The following is a 23072-nucleotide window of genomic DNA, read 5'->3' as shown; positions in this document are numbered from 1 at the left end:
AGTTCCAAGTCAGGATGGTGTGTGACTTGGAGGGGAACTTGCAGGTGGTGGTGTTCCCATGCATTTGCTGCCCTTGTCCTTCTAGAGGTGGTAGAGGTCGCGGGTTTGGAAGGTGCTGTCAAAGGAGCCTTGGTCCATTGCTGCAGTGCATCTTGTAGATGGTACACACTGCTGCCACTGTGCGTCGGTGGTGGAGGGAGTGAATGTTTGTAGATGGGGTGTCAATCAAGAGGCTGCTTTGTCCTGGATGGTGTCGAGCTTCTTGAGTGTTGTTGAAGTTGCACCCATCCAGGCAAGTGGAGAGTATTCCATCACACTCCTGACTTGTGCCTTGTAGATGGTGGACAGGCTTTGGGGAGACAGGAGGTGAGTTACTCGCTGCAGAATTCCCAGCCTCTGCCATGTGTCTGCCATTTTATCAGTCTGTCTGTGCCCTCCTGGAGTCTGTTACTATCCTCCTCATCGGTTACTACATTTCCAAGCTTTGGGTTGTCTGCAAACTTTGAAATTATACACTGTATAGTCAAGTCCATCTCACAAACATATTTGGAAAAGAGCATTGGTCCCAATACTAATTTAAATGTTTCAGATTTTGGACAAATGTCATCAGTCGGAGCTGAAATCCGTCCCTCACTCGACTGCAGTCCATTGAAATTTAAGATTACCCTCTGCCTCTGGGTCTGCAAACTCCATCTAGCTTTTCGGAATAGGGCTGAGTGATTGTTCCTGTCCACTTGAGAGAGTAGACAGGACCTCAGTTTAACTTCTCCTCTGAAAGGAGGGGGAAGCAATGTTTTCGATAACTAATTTGAGCCTGCTGGTTTAATTTGGTCAGAATTGACAATAAACAGTGGCTATATGCATAATAGATAACGTGAGCACATCTGTACCACCTGCCGTAATAATCGCACACGAATCCTGTTCCTACACAAAGAGCCAGCCCAGATTTTGCAATAAGTTGTCAACTCTAGGATCATCTTTCCAAAACTTAATGCTCAAACATACTGATCCCAATATGGTCTGAAAAAAACAAAGAAGTAACTTGCTTTTCTAAGCACATAAGAAAAAGGAGCTGCAGTAGGCCATTCAGGCCCTCGAGACTGTTCCACCATTCAATAAGGTTCTGGCTGATTTTCTGCATCACTCCACTTTCCCTCCGAATTCCCATATCCCCTCAATTCCCTTGATACCCAAAAATATATTGATCGCAATCCTGATACTCAACGAGCATCCACAGCTGTCTGGATTAGAGAATTCCAAAGATTTACAACCTTCTAAGTGTAGGAATTTCTCCATGTCACCACTACAGTGGGAGGGGTTACTCTCACTGTCTCAACCATTAACCCTTTCAACCCTTCTACTACATCTCCCCTCCCCAAGCCTTTGTCCTTATATATGTTTGTATATATATACATTGTTACCAGCAAGTGAGAAAGAGGTCTGGGGTTCCTTTTAGCCTTCACCTGGTGTTACTGTAACAGGGCTTTTATAAAAACTTTTTTTAGCTCCCCCTTTCATGAATCCTTGTTCACCACTTTCCAAATGTAACGCAAAGTAACCGCACCAACAGGCTTTCTTAGGTTTAAAGAAGAAAAGTTGAAATCTATTAAACTTAAACTCTAATTTGGTTAATGCCTACGGATACACGCCATGCCCTGCGTTAGCATGCATACATGATACATGCATGCAAATAGAGACACAAAAGAGCAGAAGAAAAAATAAAGTGGAAAAGTTTGAGGCAATATCTGAAGAGTTGTTGTTACGGTTCTTCGCGTCACTGTAGAGTCTTTGATTGTAGGTAGATCTTGCTTTCCGTTGGGGCTCAGTATTCTTCTTAAACCTTGTTTGCTGTAGGAGACTTTTCCCTCTTGGGGTTCATGTCCCTTCAGTGGATTCAGAGGCTTGTGAGAAAGAAATGGGAGCAGACAGGAGAGATCTCAGTCCAGGAGCGAAACAGCTTTCTGTGGGCTCTCCGTTCAAACAGTACAATTCAGAAACCCCCAGGTTTCCAAGCAGGTTAGTCATGTGACTAACTGGTCTGACTATGTCTTGGCTCTGGATATTGTACCAGCTTAGCAGGGAACCTGGAATGCAAGCTCCCCCACCTTCAGTATCTGGTGTTCAACCCATTATGGGTTGAATGTCACGGAATGGCTGCTTTGTCCTTCCAAACACTGTTCATGACAAAATTAATGTGCCTCGCTCTTGGCAGGTGGGGGCCTAGCGTGACGACATTCATTTTGACATTACATACTACCCCATTCCCCCGCCCCCCCCCCCCAAGTCTCTGACATCACAGATTCAATCTGTTAGGAGAACAACATCGATATATAACAAACTCAGACGTGACCGCTTTGTGGAACACCTTCGCTCCGTCCGTAAGCCTGACCCCAAGCTTCCGGTTGCTGGCCATTTCAACAACACCCCCCCCCCCCAAACTCTCATGCTCACATCTCTGTCCTGGGATTGCTGCAGTGTTCCAGCGAACATCAACGCAAGCTCGGGGAACAGCATCTCATTTACCGATTAGGCACTCTGCAGCCTGCTGGACTGAACACTGAGTTCAATCATTTCGGAACATGACGGGAGCCCCTTTTTTATTTTTATTTCTTTTTCTTTTTTATTTGGTTATTTTATTTTAGTTTGTTTCTACTGTACCTACCCACTGTTTTTTTTTCATGTTGTGCTTGTGGCTGTTCCATTTTCAGTCCATTAACACCCTCTCTGTACGAACGCTTTGTCTTTCAGCACACCTTTAACAAACCGTTTGCCTTTGTTCCATGACCTTCTGGTCAGTTATTCTCTGTGACCTTGTCCTATAAACACCTTCACTTTTGTTATCTCTTCCCCCACCCCCGCTTTATTTGCTTAAAACCTTCTCCATTTCTAATATCTGTCAGTTCTGATGAAGGATCACTGACCTGAAATGTTAACTCTGCTTCTCTCTCCACAGATGCTGCCAGACCTGCTGAGTATTTCCAGCATTTCTTGCTTTTATTTTAGATTTCCAACATCTGCAGTATTTTGCTTTTTATAATATCGATATACAACACTGGGTAGACGGGGGTGAAAAGTTGAGGCCACAATTGTTATTTACTCCAGCTCAGTGCTTTTACCTCAATCTGCCTTCCTTTATATTGGAGTGTGGCTTGCATCTTTCTTTTGACCTTCAGTTGTATCCCTCCGGGACCTTGTATCTGAGTATCTACCGGTTGTAAGGAATGTCTCATCAACCATGGCTCTTGGTCTGACAGAACTGTGACACTTACGCCCGTGTCCAGTTTAAAATTTGTAATATGTCCATTGAAATAAATGCCATCCAGAATGCCTGATTGGGGTTGTTAATTTTCCCTAGGAAATCTCCTATTTTTTCTTCCACTGAGAATTGGTGCAACTCATTCACAACCTAATGTGTAAAGGCTTTTAGTTTGGCAATTTCACAAGAAGAGGTCTTGCTCTGACACATTTTTCCACAATGGCCTGATTTCTTGCACTTAAGGCATTCTGCTTTACTAGCAGGATGCTATTCATGTCTGTGGGTCTCTCTGGCTCCACAGTGCTGGCAGGGTTTCCCAGTGCCTTGCACCTTCTCACCTGTGTGTACCACCTTCTCCATGGTGTTTTTCCCTTCTTGAGGAACTGTACCATCGTAAGACTCTTTCTGTTCCAAAGTTTCTCTTCAGCCCGCAGGATGGCTGTATTTCATCTTCTAACTTCTGCCTGTCGCACAATCTGAATCGCTATCTCCAGAGTGAGGTCCTCTTTTGACCGTAAAAGATCTGATAAAGACTCGTCAGCTAGTGCCACAACTATACGGTCTCTAATCAGTTTGGACTTTAGTGCTTTGTACTCTCATCCTTCAGCCAATCTATACACATCATTAATGAAAGTATCCAATGATTCGCCCAACTTCTGGATCCTTTTATTGAACTTCGCCTTTTCTAGGATCTTATTGCTTTTTAACTGAAAATAATTATCAAAAGCTTGTAACATCCTCAAATTTATCCGAAGCTTCATTTGATGCCTTGTCTCACGATCATATCAGCTATTTCACCCGATAGGTGAGTATAGTCAAGTGTTTACATGCTCCACTTCAGATTTAATATGTAATTATGAAGCTATTCTGAATCTTAAAGATCATTTTCTCCAGATAGTCCAGTTTTGAATCTGATTGGGCCCTTCTGAATTTTGGAAGCTTTCTGGCATTTTATATTTTGAATCCATCCCATGCTGAACTCTTTGGGTATTCCCTTCTTCTTTTAAATTTTACTTTCCTTAATGGAGGTGTTCTTGCAGTACCTGGAGGTTTCCCGCTCTTTTCCAGGTGTTCCCACGCTTTGAGGTTTCCCGCTCTTTTCTGGGTTTTTCCTGTGCTTTTCCTCCTCGGTGCATTCGAATAATGGCTGCCGACTTCAGACTCTTCCTCGTCAGGGATCAACTGTGTTTTTTGTTTACACGCCTTCCCTTCTCGCCTGCCCAGTGCACCGTTAATAATAATGTACTGTTCTACAAGGTTTTTCCCCTGTTCCCTGACCATTGCTCGGTACAGTGACTTGGAGCCCGATCGCCTGACCCGGTTCGTTCACACAGACCACCACGCCTCTGTAGTGCAGCCTGAATTCCTGCGCGGTTGACTCACCAACTCTCCATGCCTTTCGTTGTCGACATAGCAGTTCTGGAGCTCTTCACAGCCTCTCCTGAGATCTGCAGTCGTTTGGAGCTTCTTTTACCAGGTTAGGCTTCTCCAATCTTCTGGGTGTGTTCACCGTTTACCAAGTTTGACAGCACCTACTGCTGATCATGTTGTATATCGATGTCACGATATTGTATGATGTTGGTAGCGTAGTTATAGGGATCTTCACATGGTCTTGGAGTCTCTGGCTGGCTAAACATCAACTCTTTTATTTACATTATATTTATATCTCCATGAAGATCTCTAACCAGCACTTTGAATGGTGCTTCTACCTCCTTCCAAGCCGACTGCCTATGTGACAATACCACATCACCACGGTGGGTGAGGTTACTCTTTCTGTCTCAACCATTAACCCTTTCAGACCCTTATACTACACCCCCGACACCCTTTGACTCCCTTGTCAATCAAGAAGCTATCTAACTCAACTTTAAGCCTCGGCTCAGTAATTCAACTCACACAAACCAGGGTTCAAACTGGGCAGTGTGGCTATAAATATATATTTTTTTTCGCCCATGCAAAATAATAGATTCTTTTCGGAGGAAGTTTTGTTTGCTGCAATTCTAATTTCTTGGCGATTTGATAAAGTTTCAAAAGGGAATTGGATAAATTCTTGAAGGGGAAACATTTGCATGGCTGGGGGGAAAGATTGGAGGCGTGGGGAGTGGGATTAATTGGATAGCTCTTGCCAAGAGCCAGCACAGGCATGAGGGGCCGAAAGGCATCCTTCTATACTGTAAGATTCTAAGATGTTGCTTTTGTAACGTGTTGTTTCATTGCGATAGCAGAAAATGATAAACAACATTTTTATTACCTCCTGACTTGTGAAGCCAGTGTCTGAGTGGGTGTTAAGATTCTCCAGATCGCAATATCTCCTGAAAACTCTGCTATCTGACAATAATGCAATATGCATGCCAACCCACCACTGGGGATTTCTGTTATTTGTTTGCAGAAAGATCACTTATGAAAGTGATTGTTAACTCTTTCACCACTCTTTGCTTCGTGGGCATTGCACCTCTATATCCCTTCCCTCTCTCCTCCCCTCCCATCCCCCAATCAACAGGCCACCCACAACCCAAGTCAACGGCAGGCTGACCTGTTGCCAGGCAATGGCAGGCATGAGATGGGCCTTCAGACACCTTGGTGCAAATTGCTGCGTCTGTTAATGTATTTTTACTGAATCCTGAAAAATACATTAAATCCAGAAGGCACATAGAATATCACAACACAGCAGGAGGCCATTCAGCCCATCGTGCCTGTGCCAGCTATTTGAAAAAGCTATCTAATTAGTCCCGCCTCCCCCCACCCCACCAGACTCCGCTCTTTCCCCACAGCAAGTTTTTCCTTTTCAAATATTTATCCAATTCCCTTTTGAAAGTTACTATTGAATCTGTTTCCACCGCCCTTTCAGGCAGCGCGTTCCAGATCGCAACAACTCACTGCGTAAAATAAATTCTCCTCATCGCCCCTTCTGGTCCTTTTGGCAATTATCTTAAATTTGTGTCCTCTGGTGACTGACCCTCCTGCCATGAGAAACACTATCAAAATCCTTCATGATTTTGAACACCTCTATGAAATCCCCCCCTTAATCTGCTCTGCTCTAAGCAGAACAACCCCAGTATCTCCAGTTTCTGTATGTAACTGAAGTCCCTCATCCCTGGTACCACATTGCACTTTTTAAATTGATGGTGTTGCTTTAATGTCCTCTGAAGTGATGGATTACTCTGGCTGTCATTTACAGTCTGCTTAAAGCAAAAACAAGTGATTAATTCTGGGGTCTGCAGTTGGGAGGTGGTGGAGGGAGAAGGCCCAACATCAGACGCTTGATAGGAACGGTAACAATTTTGGGAGCAAGCATTTCTTTATTCATCAGTGAGGACCTGGAGCTTAAAAAAAATAAAGTCTTACAAATATTTTCAAAATGCAACATTAATCTACGTACCCCTGTGAGGCAATCTGGAAACACTGGTATTGTGTTTTTTTTTATTTACACTATTAAAATATTTAAAATTCTTAAAGGGTTAGAATCATAGAACGTTTACGACACAGAAGGAGGCCACTTGGCCCATCGTCTCTGTGCCGGCCGAAAAACGATCCGCCCATTCTAATCCCATCTTCCAGCATTTGGTCCGTAGCCCTGCAGCTTACGACACTTGAGGTGCATATCCAGACTCCTTTGGAATGAGTTGAGGGTCTCTGCCTCAATTACCTTTTCAGGCAGTGAGTTCCAGACCCGCACCACCCTCTGGGTAAGAGAGTTTCTCCTCAACTCCCCTCTAATTTTTCTACCAATCACTTTAAATCTGTGCCCCCTTGTCACTGACCTCTCTGCTAAGGTGAATTGACCCTTCACCTCCACTCTATCCAGGCCCCTCAAAATTTTGTGCATTTCAATCAGATTGCCCTTCAGCGTTCTCTGTTCCAAGGAGAACAACCCCAGTCTATCCAATCTTTCCTCATAGCTGCATTTTTCCAGTCCTGGCAACATCCTCGTAAATCTCCTCTGTACCCTCTTGAGGGTTTGTGATGTAGATGCTGAGAGATTGTTTCCCCTGGCTGGAGAGTCTCGAACTGGGGTCATCGTCTCAGGATAAGGGGTCGACCATTTAGGACAGAGAAGATGAGAAATGTCTTCGCTCAGAGAGTTGTGAATCTTTGGAATTCTCAACCAAAATACTGTGGGTGCTAAGTTGTTAGATATACTCAAGACTGAAATCAATTTTTTTTTTGTGCGGCTAAGGGAACCGAGGGATGTGCAGATAGGGCAGGAAAATGGAGTTGAGGTAGCAGATCGGCCATGGTCTTGTGATGGAGCAGTCTTGAAGGGCTGAATGGCCTACTCCAGATACTATTTCTTTTGTTTTTATTAATATACTGGATATTAGTAATTAATAAGTAACATTCGTGCCACACATGCCAGACAATGACCATCTCAAATAAGAGAGAATCTAACCATCTCCCCTTGACGTCCAATGGCATTACCATCGCTGAATCCCCCACTATCAGCAGCCTGGGGGTTACCAGGGACCAGAAACTGAACTGCATCAGCCACATAAATGCTGTGGCTGCAAGAGCAGGTCAGAGGCTGGGAATTCTGCAGTGAATTCTGTAACTCACCACCTGTCTCTCCAAAGCCTGTCCACTATCTACAAAGCACAAGTCAGGAGTGTGATGGAATACTCTCCACTTGCCTGAATGGGTACAGCTCCAACAACACTCAAGAAGCCCGACACCCTCCAGGACAAAGCAGCCCGCTTGATTGGCACCCCATCCACCACCTTCAACATTTACTCCCATCACCACCGACGCACAGTGGCAGTAGTGTGTACCATCTACAGGATGCTCTGCAGCAACGCACCAAGGCTGCTTCGACAGCACCTTCCAACTTGTGACCTCCACCACCTAGAAGGACAAGGGCAGTAAATGCATGGGAACGCCACCACCTGCAAGTTCCCCTCCAAGACGCACACCATCCTGACTTGGAACTATATCACCGTTCCTTAACTGTCGCTGGATCAAGATCATGGAACTCCATCCCCAACAGCACTGTACCTACACCCCAAGCTCTGCAAAGGTTCAGCACCATCTTCCCAAGGGCAGTTGGGGATGGGCAATAAATGTTGGCCGAGCCAGCGATGCCCACATCCCTCGAATGAACAATGGAAAAAAAAATCCTGGGCTAACTCTGGTTTGTGTGGCTCGACCATGTCTGTGGAGCTAATAAGGTGGTGGCATAGTGGTATTATCACTGGACTAGTAACCCAGAGACCCAGGGTATTGATCTGGAGACATGGGTTCGAATCCCACCACAGCAGAAGGTGGAATTTGAATTTAATTAATAAATCTTGAATTAAAAAGAAAGCTAGTCTAATGATGGCCATGAAACCATTGTCGATTGTTGTAAAAACCCATCTGGTTCACTAATGTCCTTTTAGGGAAGGAAATCTGCTGTCCTTAGCTGGTCTGGCCTACATGTGACTTCAGACCCACAGCAATGTGGTTAACTCTTACACGCCCTCTGAAATGGCCTTGCAAGCCACTCAGTTGTACCTAACCGCTATGAAGTCAATAAAAAGGAATGAAACCGGACGGACCACCCGGCATCGACCTAGGCACTGGAAACGACAATGGCAAACCCAGCCCTGTTGACCCTGCAAAGTCCTCCTTACTAACATCTGGGGGCTTGTGCCAAAGTTGGGAGTGCTGTACAGGCGGGCATGCCAGGAGCAGCACCAGGCATACCTCAAAATGAGGTGTCAACCTGGTGAAGCTACAACCCAGGACCACTTGAATGCCAAAGTGCAGAAGCAGCCTGCAATAGACAGAGCTAAGCGGTCCCATAACCAACGGATCAGATCTAAGCTCTGCAGTCCTGCCACATCCAGTCGTGGATGGTGGTGGACAATTAAACAATTAACTCGAGGAGGTGGCTCCACAAATATCCCCATCCTCAATGATGGGGGAGCCCAGCACATCAGTGCGAAAGATAAGGCTGAAGCATTTGCAACAATCTTCAGCCAGAAGTGCCGAGTTGATGATCCATCTCAGCCCCCTTGGGTGGCGCAGTGGTTAGCACCGCAGCCTCACAGCTCCAGCGACCTGGGTTCAGTTCTGGGTACTGCCTGTGCAGAGTTTGCAAGTTCTCCCTGTGACCGCGTGGGTTTCCGCCGAGTGCTCCGGTTTCCTCCCACAGCCAAAGACTTGCAGGTTGATAGGTAAATTGGCCATTGTAAATTGCCCCGAGTGTAGGTAGGTGGTAGGAGAATGGTGGGGATATGGTAGGGAATATGGGATTAATGTAGGATTAGTATAAATGGGTGGTTGATGGTTGGCACAGACTTGATGGGCCGAAGGGCCTGTTTCAGTGCCGTATCTCTCTATGAAGTCCCCAGCATCACAGATGCCAGACTTCAGCCAATTCGATTCACTCCATGTGATATCAAGAAACGACTGAAGGCACTGGATACTGCAAAGGCTATGGGTCCTGACAATATTCCGGCAATAGTACTGAAGACCTGTGCTCCAGAACTTGCCGCACCCCTAGCCAAACTGTTCCAGTATAGCTACAACGCTGGCATCTACCGGCAATGTGGAAAATTGCCCAGGTATGTCCTGTATACAAAAAGCAGGACAAGTCCAACCTGGCCAATTACCGCCCCATCAGCCGACTCTCAATCATCAGTAAAGTGATGGAAGGTGTCATCAACAGTGCCATCAAGTGGCACTTGCTTAGCAATAACCTGCTCAGTGACGCTCAGTTTGGGTTCCGCCAGGGTCACTCAGCTCCTGACCTCATTACAGCCTTGGTTCAAACATGGACAAAAGAGCTGAACTCCAGAGGTGAGGTGAGAGTGACTGCCCTTGACATCAAGGCAGCATTTGACCGGGTATGGCATCATGAAGCCCTAGCAAAACTGAAGTCAATGGGAATTGGGGAAAACCCTCCTCTGGTTGGAATCATACCTAGCGCAAAAGAAGATGGTTGTGGTTGTTGGAGGTCAATCATCTCAGCTCCAGGAGTTCCTCAGGGTAGTGTCCTAGGCCCAACCATCTTCAGTTGCTTCATCAATGACCTTCCTTCAATCATAAGCTCAGAAGTGGGGATGTTCGCTGATGATTGCACAATGTTCAGCACCATTCGCGACTCCTCAAATACTGAAGCAGTCCATGTAGAAATGCAGAAAGACCTGGACAATATCCAGACTTGGGCTGATAAATGGCAAGTAACATTCGTGCCACACAAGTGCCAGGCAATGACCATCTCCAACAAGAGAGAATCTAACCATCTCCCCTTGACATTCAACGGCATTGCCATCGCTGAATCCCCCACTATCAACATCCTAGGGGCTACCATTGACCAGAAACTGAACTGGAGTAGCCATATAAATATAGTGGCTACAAGAGCAGGTCAGAGGCTAGGAATCCTGTGGCGAGTAACTCACCTCCTGTCTCCCCAAAGCCTGTCCACCATCTACAAGGCACAAATCAGGAGCATGATGGAATACTCTCCACTTGCCTGGATGGGTGCAGCTCCAACAACACTCAAGGAGCTCGACACCATCCAGAACAAAGCAGCCCGCTTGATTGGCACATCATCCACAAACATTCACTCCCTCCACTACCGACGCACAGTGGCAGCAGTGTGTACCATCTACAAGATGCACTGCAGCAACGCACCGAGGCTCCTTAGACAGCACCTTCCAAACCTGCGACCTCTACCACCTCGAAGGACAAGAGCAGCAGATGCATGGGAACACCACCACCTGCAAATTCCCATCCAAGTCATACACCATCCTGACTTGGAACTATATCGCCGTTCCTTCATTGTCGCTGGGTCAAAATCCTGGAACTCCTTTCCTAACAGCACTGTGGGTGCACCTACCCCACATGGACTGCAGCGGTTCAAGAAGGCAGCTCACCACCACCTTCTGAAGGGCAATTAGGGATGGGCAATAAATGCGGGCCTTGCCAGTGATGCCCACATCCCATGAATGAATTTTTAAAAAAAATTGTTTTTGGTCTTTGTGCGGGTGAAATATTAAAACCAATCTGAGATTTTTGTTTCTGAGAAACATTTTCTTTCAGTAAGTTTGTAATTTTGGCAGACAAAGCAAGTGGAGGAAATTTTGCCCAATTTTGTTGTTGTCATGGCAAGTAGTGACCAGAGGGAAATCCAGCACATGTTTTAAATTCTCATCCTTGTGTTCAAATCCCAGCACTGACTCACGCCCTTTGCACATCCCAATTTTAATCATTTCACCATTGATGGCCGTGCCTTCAGCTGTCTGGGCCCTAAGCTCTGGAATTCCCTCCCTAAACCTCTCCGCCTCTCTCTCCTCACCTAAGACGCTCTTTAAAACCTACCTGTTTGACCAAACCTTTGGTCACCTGTCCGAATATCTCCTTATGTGGCTCAGTGTCAAATTCTGAACATAAGAAATGTGGGCTGGAGTGCAGTTTGGCCAATCAAGCCTGCTCTGCCATTGAATATGGTCATGGCTCATCTTCTATCTCAACTCCATTTTCCTGACTATCCCCATATCCCTTAATTTCCTTAGTATCCAAAAACCTATCCGTCTCAGTCTTGAATAGACTCAACGACTGAGCATCCACACCTCCCTGGGATAGAGAATTCCAAAGATTCACAACCTTTGAGTGAAGAAATTTCTCCTCATCTCAGTCCTAAGTGACTGACCCCTTATTCTGGGACTGAAGTGTCTTGGGAATTTTTTTTTACTGGATTAAAGACACTTTATAAATGCAAGTTGTTGTTATTGGGTTGTTTTTATAAGGTGTGTGCTGCTCTGAGGTACATATGGTATAAGGTGCTCGTACAGTAAGCATTTATGCTGCCAGTAATAGGATTGCTTCCAAACACAGGACATAAGACACATCCTTGGTTCATGAACGAAGTGTTTTAAAAGGGTCTCTTCCTTTTTAACACGAGTTTAAGAACAGTTTGCCTGTCAAAACCACCATTAGGCACTCTGGGGATTTAGTCATATATATTTATTTTGGCAATTTTTCTTTTTGCTTACAATGCCTACTTGTAACATTTTATGATTGGATTTTTTTTATGATGGAATTTTTTAAAAAAAATTCATTTGTTCATGGGATGTGGGCGTCGCTGGCTAGGCCAGCATTTATTACCCATCCCTAATTGCCCTTGAGAAGGTGGTGGTGAGCTTCCTTCTTGAACCGCTGCAGTCCATGTGAGGTCGGTACACCCACAGTGCTGTTAGGAAGGGAGTTCCAGGATTTTGACCCAGCGACAGTGAATGACGGTAATATAGTTCCAAGTCAGGATGGTGTGTGACTTGGATGGGAACTTGCAGGTGGTGGTGTTTTTATGCATTTGTTGCCCTTGTCCTTCCAGGTGGTCGAGGTCAGTCGGGGTAATTTCCAAAGACAGCTTAGATCTGTTTGTAGCATTTTCAAAAGGAGAATAGTGCTTGTTACTAAAGTGATGGAGTGTGCGGTGTGCAAATAGGCTCCCACGATTGTACATTTGTATGAGAATGATTAGTATTCACTAACCAGAGCAAGCCTCTGTACGAAAGAACAGGATCTAATAATGGGGGTGCAGGTGGTTATGTTACTGGTCTCGTAATCCGCGGTGACTGCAACAACTACCGTGGAATCTCCCTGCTCAGCATAGTGGGGAAAGTCTTTGCTCGAGTCGCTCTGAACAGGCTCCAGAAGCTGGCCGAGCGCGTCTACCCTGAGGCACACTGTGGCTTTCGTGCAGAGAGATCGACCATTGACATGCTGTTCTCCCTTCATCAGATACAGGAGAAATGCCGCGAACAACAGATGCCCCTCTACATTGCTTTTATTGATTTCACCAAAGCCTTTGACCTCGTCAGCAGACGTGGTCTCTTCAGACTACTAGAAAAGATCGGATGTCCACCAAAGCTACTAAGTATTATCACCTCATTCCATGACAATATGAAAGGCACAATTCAACATGGTGGCTCCTCATCAGACCCCTTTCCTATCCTGAGTGGCGTGAAACAGGGCTGTGTTCTCGCACCCGCACTGTTTGGGATTTTCTTCTCCCTGCTGCTTTCACATGCGTTCAAGTCCTCTGAAGAAGGAATTTTCCTCCACACAAGATCAGGGGGCAGGTTGTTCAACCTTGCCCGTCTAAGAGCGAAGTCCAAAGTACGGAAAGTCCTCATCAGGGAACTCCTCTTTGCTGACGATGCTGCTTTAACATCTCACACTGAAGAGTGCCTGCAGAGTCTCATCGACAGGTTTGCGGCTGCCTGCAATGAATTTGGCCTAACCATCAGCCTCAAGAAAACGAACATCATGGGGCAGGACGTCAGAAATGCTCCATCCATCAATATTGGCGACCACGCTCTGGAAGTGGTTCAAGAGTTCACCTACCTAGGCTCAACTATCACCAGTAACCTGTCTCTAGATGCAGAAATCAACAAGCGCATGGGAAAGGCTTCCACTGCTATGTCCAGACTGGCCAAGAGAGTGTGGGAAAATGGCGCACTGACACGGAACACAAAAGTCCGAGTGTATCAGGCCTGTGTCCTCAGTACCTTGCTCTATGGCAGCGAGGCCTGGACAACGTATGTCAGCCAAGAGCGACGTCTCAATTCATTCCATCTTCGCTGCCTCCGGAGAATACTTGGCATCAGGTGGCAGGACCGTATCTCCAACACAGAAGTCCTCGAGGCGGCCAACATCCCCAGCTTATGCACACTACTGAGTCAGCGGCGCTTGAGATGGCTTGGCCATGTGAGCCGCATGGAAGATGGCAGGATACCCAAAGACACATTGTACAGCGAGCTCGCCACTGATATCAGACCCACCGGCCGTCCATGTCTCCGCTTTAAAGACGTCTGCAAACGCGACATGAAATCCTGTGACGTTGATCACAAGTCGTGGGAGTCAGTTGCCAGCGTTCGCCAGAGCTGGCGGGCAGCCATAAAGGCGGGGCTAAAGTGTGGCGAGTCGAAGAGACTTAGTAGTTGGCAGGAAAAAAGACAGAGGCACAAGGGCAGAGCCAACTGTGTAACAGCCCCGACAAACAAATTTCTCTGCAGCACCTGTGGAAGAGCCTGTCACTCTAGAATTGGCCTTTATAGCCACTCCAGGCGCTGCTTCACAAACCACTGACCACCTCCAGGCGCTTATCCATTGTCTCTCGAGATAAGGAGGCCAAAGAAGAAGAAGAAAAAATCCAGAGGCCTGAACTAATTATCCAGAGACATGAATTCCAATCCCACCATGGCAGCTGGGAATTTAAATTCAGTTAATTAAGTAAATCTGGAATAAAAAGCTTGTATCAGTAACGGTGCCTGTGAAACTACTGGATTCTTGTAAAAATTCACCTGGTTCACTAGTCTCCTTTAGGGAAGGATATCTGCCGTCCTTACCTGGTCTGGCCTACACGTGACTCCAGACCCACAGCAATGTGGTTGACTCTTAACTGCCCTCTGATATGGCTTAACAAGACATTCAGTTGTATTCAAGAAGGCAGCTCACCACCACCATCAAAGGCAATTAGGGATGGGCAATAAGTGTTGGTCTAACAAGCGACGCCCACATCCCACGAGTGAATAAAGGCAGTTTATGTAGAATATGCAATGCAGAAACAAGCCATTTGGCCCAACCATTTCATGGTGTGGATTTCATGAGCAACACTGCATTCATACAATGACACGTAAGAAGCTTTACCATGGGGTTTGTGAATGGAGGAGTGTGATGATCATGCTGGACTAGGCTTGATCGCCTAAGATGGGGAGGCAGGAAGTCAGGGGAGGAATTTCCTGCATATTTCTTTCCAGCCCCAAACTGGCCTGGGTGTTGTGTCTCCCAGGAGGTCTCACTGGGGTGCAGTGAGGTGTCTATAACATCAGCTTGCATTTGTATAGCACCTTTTAACGTAGAAAAACGTGCCAAGGTGCTTCACAGGAGCATTATTGAATTTAGCACCAAGCCACATAAGGAGATAATAGGACAGGTGACCAAAAGCTTGGTCAAAGCGAGAGGTTTTCAGGAGCATCTTAAAAAGAGGAGAGAGAGACGTAGAGATTTAGGGAGGGAATTCCAGAGCTTATGGCCTAGGCAGCTGAAGGCACGGCCCCCAATGGTGAAGCAGTTAAAATCGGGGATGGAGAAGAGACCGAAACTGGAGGAGGGCAGAGATCTCAGAGGGTTGTCAGGCTGGAGGAGGTTACAGAGACAGGGAGGGGTGGGACAAGACCTGATCATTAGATGCTTTAGCACCGCTATTCCTGATGTCTACCTCTAGATGTTACCAGGTGGCTGAAGTTCAAGGTGGTGACAGAGCTGAGTAGTGTGCCTCCTAGTTATTGACATGAATGTTTGGGTATCTGCATCTTCAAATTAGATAGCTCTGGGCCTTCCAGCCTGTTCGGGAAAAGTAATTGAAATATGTCAGTTTGTATACAGCGGGGAGACGTTGTTGAAGCACCTCTTGGTTCTCGGTGGAATATATTAACTGCCGATGTGAAGAGAGATGTGAATGTAAAATTGTATATTATAACCTTGTCGGCATTGAGCAAATAATTGCCCCATATGTTTTGGTGATAAGTTTGCTATCTCTGCAGTGACTAATTTATCACATTAAACTGCTAACAAGTGCTGGCGGAAATATTATACAAGGAAACAAAATTTTATGTTAAGTTTGGGTTTATTATCCTTCAGGGGTAGCTGCAAAGTCTAAGTGTAGCCTAGCCAGCAGTTTGAGTGTCTCTTCTAAATCATTACTCTAATTGAGAAGGAGAATTCAAAGCTTAGGCGTCTTGCTGCAGCATTTTATATCTCTGTAATAATCAAAGGATCTCACAAGGTAGACAGCTTATGTGGCATCAGTAGCCTCAGAGGTGGGCTGTTCTGCTGTCTGTGCGCTTCTTAACCTCCGGAAAGCAGACTGTTGTGTATACCTGTCCTGTGCAAATTATTTCTGTGTGTTAGGAGTCATGAAAATGGCTGATGCATCCCATTAGCTTGCATTTGATCAATTGGTGAAAGCCAGGCTCTTGGAAAAAAAAAACCCTTGATGGCTCTTTTAAAAGACTTTTAAAATGGAGGGTCTGGCAAAATGTTACAGGCTTACTTGCAGAAGGTCAAATGTTTTATCAAGGCTCACACTGATGGTTTTGAAAGGTCCTTATTAATCCTTTGGGTCCATGCGTTTCCTTTGCAGCTTGCTGTCATAACATCACATGTTTGGCACCTATGTACCAATTTGTTCTAACCCGGGCTTTGCTAAAGCCAGTAGGAGCTCCAGTATCTACAAAGCTTGGGTTCTCTGAGTTTAATTTTCTCCGCCGTGCGGTGAAATTACCAGATCGGAGTTCAAAGAGGACAGTTGAAAGTGTAGTAGTGAAGGAGATCAGCCTGTTGGCCATAAATTGTGAAGCTGCTTCCCAAGAACCATTTTTATCACTTCGGAGCCGCCCTCTGAGGTTTCAGAACCCAGATGTGCGATAAAAAGTTAGAGACAGAACCTGTTACCTTGTACTTGGGGAACAAAAGTGAAAGGTAGTCTTACACTTTTAATTCCCTCCCCCCACCCCAAATCTTTGTTTGAGCAGTTGAGTATTTTCCCCCAGACAAATAGTTTGGGGCATATCCCAAGACGTGTTTCCAATTCAATCTTGACCGATGCTCAGCTGAATCACTATTTTTCAATTTCTGATATAAAAGATTTGCATTTCTTTAGGTCCTTTTGTGACCTCCGGAGGTCCCAAATGCTTTACAGCCAATTAAGTACTTTTGAAGTGTAGTCACTGTTGTCATGTTGGCAGCTGAATTTGTGCACAGCAAGCTCCCACAAACACTAAAGCGATCATGACCAGATCATCTGTTTTTTAGTTATGGTTGAGGGATAAATATTGGTCAGGACACCAGAGAGAACTCCCCTGCTCTTCTTCAAAATAGTGGCCGTGGGATCTTTCTACGTCCACCTGAAAGGGCAGACGGGGCCTCAGTCCAGTGTCTCATCTGAAAGACTGTACCTCAGACAGTGCAGCACTCCCTCAATACTGCACTGGGAGTATAAGCCTAGGTTTTGTGCTCAATGCTCTGGAGTGGGGCCTGGACTCAGGCTCAGTAACTGAAGTGTTACCACTGAGCCTCGGCTGACACTGATCTGGTCATTTATCTCGTTTGTTTGTGGGATCTTGCTGTGAGCAAATTGGCTGCTGCGTTTCCTGCATTACGACAGTGACTACACTTCAAGACTATTTGGCTGTAAAACGCTTTGGGACGTTCTGAAGTTGTGAAAGGTGCTGTAGAAATGCAAGCTCGTTTTTTCTTGAATAGGTGGAGCACCAGTAGCTTGATGGGCAGACATGTTCCCTGGTGGTTCCCTGAGTCATTCCAGGCAGGAGGTGGTGGGCCAGATTTGGTCCTTGGTTTGCGCTGAGGCTGGTTTCCTGGGTCAGGGCAGTGGAGTTCACCCACCTGGCTATCATTGACATTGTTGCCACAGGGTTGCTAAACACTATCATTGGTAATCCTGTCGCCTTTCTGCCCTCTCCTGCCAAATTGGACATTTCTTTCGAAGAGCTGACAATGGTAATGCTGAACCAAATGTCCTCCTTTTGTGCTGTTCTCTGTATTAGCCACATCTCAGTGAAGTAGAGGGGGAGATTGATGAGAGGGATGGAATAAAGGGATTTGGATCAGTCTGGAATGGAGACCAGTCCCATTGGGACCAAGATTAAGGGGAAGCTAGATAAATCCAGGGTGGAGAAAGAAATAGAGGGTTAAGTTGAAGGTGTGAGATGAAATTGGGTGGGAGGAGGCTCGTGTGGAGCATGAACACCGACCTAGAGCAGTTGGGCGGAATGTCCTGTTTTTGTGCTGTAAGCTCTATGTAATACTAGGAAGTGGACATGTTCAGAGAGGATCCCTGTGATTTGCATCATCCTGGGTATCGCATTGTTAATGGCCACATGTAACATTCCATTGCAGGAGTTGAGTAAATGAGATTATTCAGGGAGAAAATAAATATTCAAACTCAATCCTGCCCCCATCTTCGCAGCGAAAGGAAAGCCCCACCCCAGGACACAGACTGGGGAGATTCCTACGCTGAAATTCCTCTGCTTTCTTATCAAAGTTCTTGTCCTGTGATCTGTTGCTGATGTCGGTATATTGCAGCCGAGGAGACTTGGTTTCCTGCTGCATTCAACGGGAAATGCTCTCACTGCAAGGTGTGTGTGTGTCTCTGTGCGTGTGTGTCTCTGTGCGTGTGTGTCTCTGTGCGTGTGTGTCTCTGTGCGTGTGTGTCTCTGTGCGTGTGTCTCTGTGCGTGTGTCTGTCTGTGCGTGTGTGTCTGTCTGTGCGTGTGTGTCTGTCTGTGCGTGTGTGTCTGTCTGTGCGTGTGTGTCTGTGTCTGTCTCTGTCTGTCTCTGTCTGTCTCTGTCTCTGTCTCTGTCTGTCTCTGTCTCTGTCTCTGTGTCTGTCTCTGTGTCTGTCTCTGTGTCTGTCTCTGTGTCTGTCTCTGTGTCTCTGTCTCTCTGTGTGTGTGTGTGTCGCTGTGTGTGTGTCGCTGTGTGTCTGTGTGTGTGTGTGTCTCTGTCTCTGTGTGTGTGTGTGTCTCTGTCTCTGTGTGTGTGTGTCTCTGTCTCTGTGTGTGTGTGTCTCTGTCTCTGTGTGTGTGTGTCTCTGTCTCTGTGTGTGTGTGTCTCTGTCTCTGTGTGTGTGTGTCTCTGTCTCTGTGTGTGTGTGTCTCTGTCTCTCTGTGTGTGTGTGTGTCTCTGTCTCTCTGTGTGTGTGTGTGTCTCTGTCTCTCTGTGTGTCGCTGTGTGTGTGTCGCTGTGTGTCTGTGTGTGTGTGTGACTGTGGTCAGTGCTTTCTTTTTCTTCTGCTCGAACTTCATAGTATCTGTGGAGCAAATCCAAGGCAGTCTGATTGTTGGCAGGCTGTGGCTGTGCTTTTTCCCTTCACTGTCCTGTTTTTCCCCCTGCACCTCCCCCCCCGCCCCCCACCAACACTGCAAATCGCTGGGATAGTGGGTTCCTGAGCAGCCCCATGCTGCCCTCCCACCCTCTGTGGCCTGTTTCTTTGAAGAAGCGAGGAGTGAAGTGACGTGCCCCAGACAGTCCAGTCCCTGATGGAGCTGCCAAGACAGACTTCTTGGGTATTGGAACTATGGAGCTCTAAACAATACACATCATTTTCCACAGTGCAAATTGTTTTTCTAGTTATCCCAGTGCTGGTTTCAAGCCAGCATAGTCAGTGCATCAACTATGGTGGTTTAAGATAATTCAAATAGCAGGAAAGATTGGGAGGAATAAAATTTAAAGCAAGGAAGAATTTGTCTTTCATTTTGTTACAATCCTCAGTCTGCAAAGGTCCCGCGAATTTAAATGTTCTTTTTCTGGAAAGTGCACAATCAGACAGTTGGCTAAATAAAATGTGCCGAAGCCTACTTTACAACATGCTGAATAATAATGGCAATGACTTGAAGATTGCTGAGTGCTGCTGCCCACTGATTGTAAATGGCCGGGTTATGGAAAATCATTATTTAAAAAAAAAAATGAAATGAGGCTAAATCTGATAAACGCCTCATTTTTCATAAATTGGACACCTCTCTTCCTCGTGTTGTAAATATTGCAGACAAACTGCAGACGCTGACCTTAGTAATGCTTGTGAGTTTTAAGACCTGCAGGATACATAAATTGCATATTTTAGGCAGAGCATTCAGCATTGTAATTTTAGAAGTGTTTATTCATCTGGAATGTATTAAAAATGTGATTAATGATATGGAGACATCTGCTCTTTTACACAGTGTCTGACTGTATGAGGGTTTTTTTTTTCCTGGTTGGCAATTGGAAACCACGCACTGAAATGCCAGTAGTTTAGAGCTGGGCCCTGACATTTCTGTTTAAGCCTCTACTAATTATTAATGAATAGAATTAAGTAAATGTTGGATCGCAGAGTACCACAGCGCAAGATATTTTTCCTATAGGCTAAAGAAAGCACTTTGTGGCTTGAAGCAACATCAGTGACCCAAACAACAGGACAGATAATCAATTCTGTACGGGAGTCTTGACTGCAGATCAAGTAAGATAATTGCAGCCTTATTTTATCATCACAGTTCAACAAATTACCGCAGAGAGCAAAAAAAAAAGGGAAACTGAAACTTAATTAACATCTGCTGCTGCTGTAGGAAGGGAATGGTATCTGCATGTAAATACATAAAAAACAGAAATGAGTTACTGTCTGTGACATGCCATACTTGTGATTATATTGCACTTTTCTGTACTCCAACAGCTTAATCAGCAATCATAGCATTTTTTTTTCTCATAATTATCTATGTATATTTCTCAAAATGTGGTTTGCAGCAATGCACTGTCCTTGTGATTACCGGACTTGTACAACAGCTTAATGAATAATCATAACATTTTTTAATATATCTAGCTTAGAATTGGGCTTTGCTGGGGAAGATTGCAGGTATTAAGATGTTGCGAAGCTGGGACTGGGAAAGAGTTCTGTACCATTCAGTGAGTGAAATAGCCAGCGATGGCTCCAAGAAAGGTTGTGGAGAGTTTTTGAGATGCCTGTTGACTAAAGGCACTTGTACATTGTAAAATCATAGCTGATGCCAACGCATGGTACTCTCTCTCTCTCTCTCTCTCTCTCTCTCTCTCTCTCTCTCTCTCAGATGCCTGTGAGGGGGAATGTGTTGCCTGCTTGATCTGTATTTGTTCAGCAACTTTAGGGTCCTCCTCGCTCCCCCGCCCCAACTCTTTCCACATCTTTTGTGAAGAGAAAGATGCCGGCCGAGAACTTAAACAGGCGGCCCATATTAATGCAGCATTGTCGGAAACCGTAGCAGCAACTTGAACGTACCTCAATACGCAGAGAGGGAGTTGCAAACAGAGCGGTGACGTTTCCGAAAGGTGAAACTTAACCAAAAGGTTTTAGGCCAACGTCTTTGAAATAGAATTTCGGACACTTTGTGGAAGTGAGGATGGGTGGGGGTTGAGGGGAGGAGTGAGCGGGATCTGGTTGAACATGTCCAGTTGCGAACGTTAATTAGAAACCGATATATTTATGTTGTAGTGTATTGCTGTGCAGGTCCAGTGATTCTCATCTGTGCCAGTGAATACTTAATCAGCTGTCCTCTCCAATTGAGCACGGACATGTTGCTGCAAAAGCATTCGTTATTTTTAATAATCTTTTTACAAATTACAATCCTGGTGTAGTTGTGTGCAGTCCTGCTGTGTGGAGGCTCTGACTGTATTCTGGGCTCAGGAAGAATAAGACTATGTGGTTTTCAAACCTGTGTTAATTTCCCCCTTCCCCTTCATGGTTTTCTCCCCTTTTCTTCCTAAATTACAACAATGGCGACGCTCTGGGACAACCTGAAGTTGTGAAAGGTGCTATATAAATGCATTACTTTGGCCTCACTTTCGTCTTTTAAGACACTCCTTAAAACCCACCTCTTTGACCAAGCTTTTTGTCACTTGTCGTAATATCTCCTTGTGTGACTCGGAGTCAAATCCTCGCTTCTGTGTCGCGCCTTGTGATGTTTTACTGCATTAAAAGTGCTATATAAGTGCAAGTTGGTGTTGTAGACCGCACTCTAGCAAGAATGCCTTTAAGGTAGTTTTCTTAATAAGTACAGCAATGAGGTAATTGACCACATAATCCATTTCAGTGAAGTTGATGGATAAATATTGACCAGGACGCCGAAAGTACTTCATTGGCTGTAAATCACTTTTGGGACATCCTCAGATCTTGAAATGAGCTGGATAAATGCAAGATCTTTCCATTTTCTATCCCAAAATGTTCCGAATAGGCATTTTTGGGTCCCAGAAGGGAACTGTGGTGAGCAGTGGAAATCCTGGACGAGCCACTACCCCCACTTTCCCAGCTCACAGACACTGCGATTAATTGCAGCCCCCCACTCCCAAAATGTCATTTCATCAGAGGTCAGCTAACACAACAACATCAGTGCTGACTGTAACCCACAGACCACCTCCCAGCTGAAAGATTCAGCCTAGGAATCATCAGAGCATAAGAAACAGGTGGAGGAGTAGGCCATTCTGCCCCTCGAGCCATTCAATATGATCATGGATGATCGTCGATCTCAACTCCACCTTCCTGCACTATCCCCATTTCCCTTAATCCCCTTAGTACCCAAAAATCTGTTGACCACTGTCTTGAACATACCCAATGACTGAGCATCCACTACTCTCTGGGATAGAGCATTCCAAAGATTCACAAGAAGAAATCTCTCCTCATCTCAGTCCTAAATAACCGACCCCTTATCCTGAGACCGAGATCAGTTTCTAAATACAAATGACATAAAGGGATATGAGGATAGTGTGGGGAAAAAGGCATTGAAATGGATGATCAGCCATGATCATATTGAATGGCGGGGCAGGCTCCGTGGGCTGAATGGCCTACTCCTGTTCCTATGTTCTAGACACTCTAGCTGGGGAAACAGCCTCGCAGCCCTCTACCCTGTCAAGCCCCTTAAGAGCTTGATATGTTTCAATGAGCATCACCTCTCCTCCTAAACTCTAGTGCAGGGGTCTGCAGCCTGTCACTCCGCTGCTGCATGTAGCTCATTAAGGGCTCGTTCGTCTCCTGACGTTGATTGATTGAACCCAATTTTTTTCATTTTTCCAGTTTGTGGGAGGGGATCAGGACCAGACTGCATGGCCTGTCAAAGTCAGTGTGTCTCTCGGCAACGCTGGGACTGATTCCCCATGATGCGCGGCTGCCCAAGTCTCGCCAGCCTCAGCGCTGGCGCCTTGCCCACTGCCGCACGTTTCCACCTCTCCTCCACACGGAGCTGCGTCTTCTGAGGGATGCGAATGAGAGGCAGCTCGCCATGGTGGGCTGCACCCGGGGGCTGCCACCAGCAGAGGAC

At 45.8% G+C, this 23072-nt stretch overlaps 1 protein-coding gene across 6 annotated transcripts in view; it reads left to right on the top strand.

Moving 5' to 3' along the window:
* LOC137369730 (zinc finger protein 521) overlaps nucleotides 1–23072 on the top strand; it is a 524295-nt gene that overhangs the window by 108615 nt on the left and 392608 nt on the right. The gene's annotated exons all lie outside the window — the stretch shown is intronic.

The sequence above is a fragment of the Heterodontus francisci genome, chromosome 5, assembly GCF_036365525.1.
Source record: "Heterodontus francisci isolate sHetFra1 chromosome 5, sHetFra1.hap1, whole genome shotgun sequence".
Taxonomy (NCBI): domain Eukaryota; kingdom Metazoa; phylum Chordata; class Chondrichthyes; order Heterodontiformes; family Heterodontidae; genus Heterodontus; species Heterodontus francisci.
The sequence above is the reverse complement of the archived record's forward strand: the minus strand, read 5'-3'. Positions and strand labels throughout refer to the sequence as shown.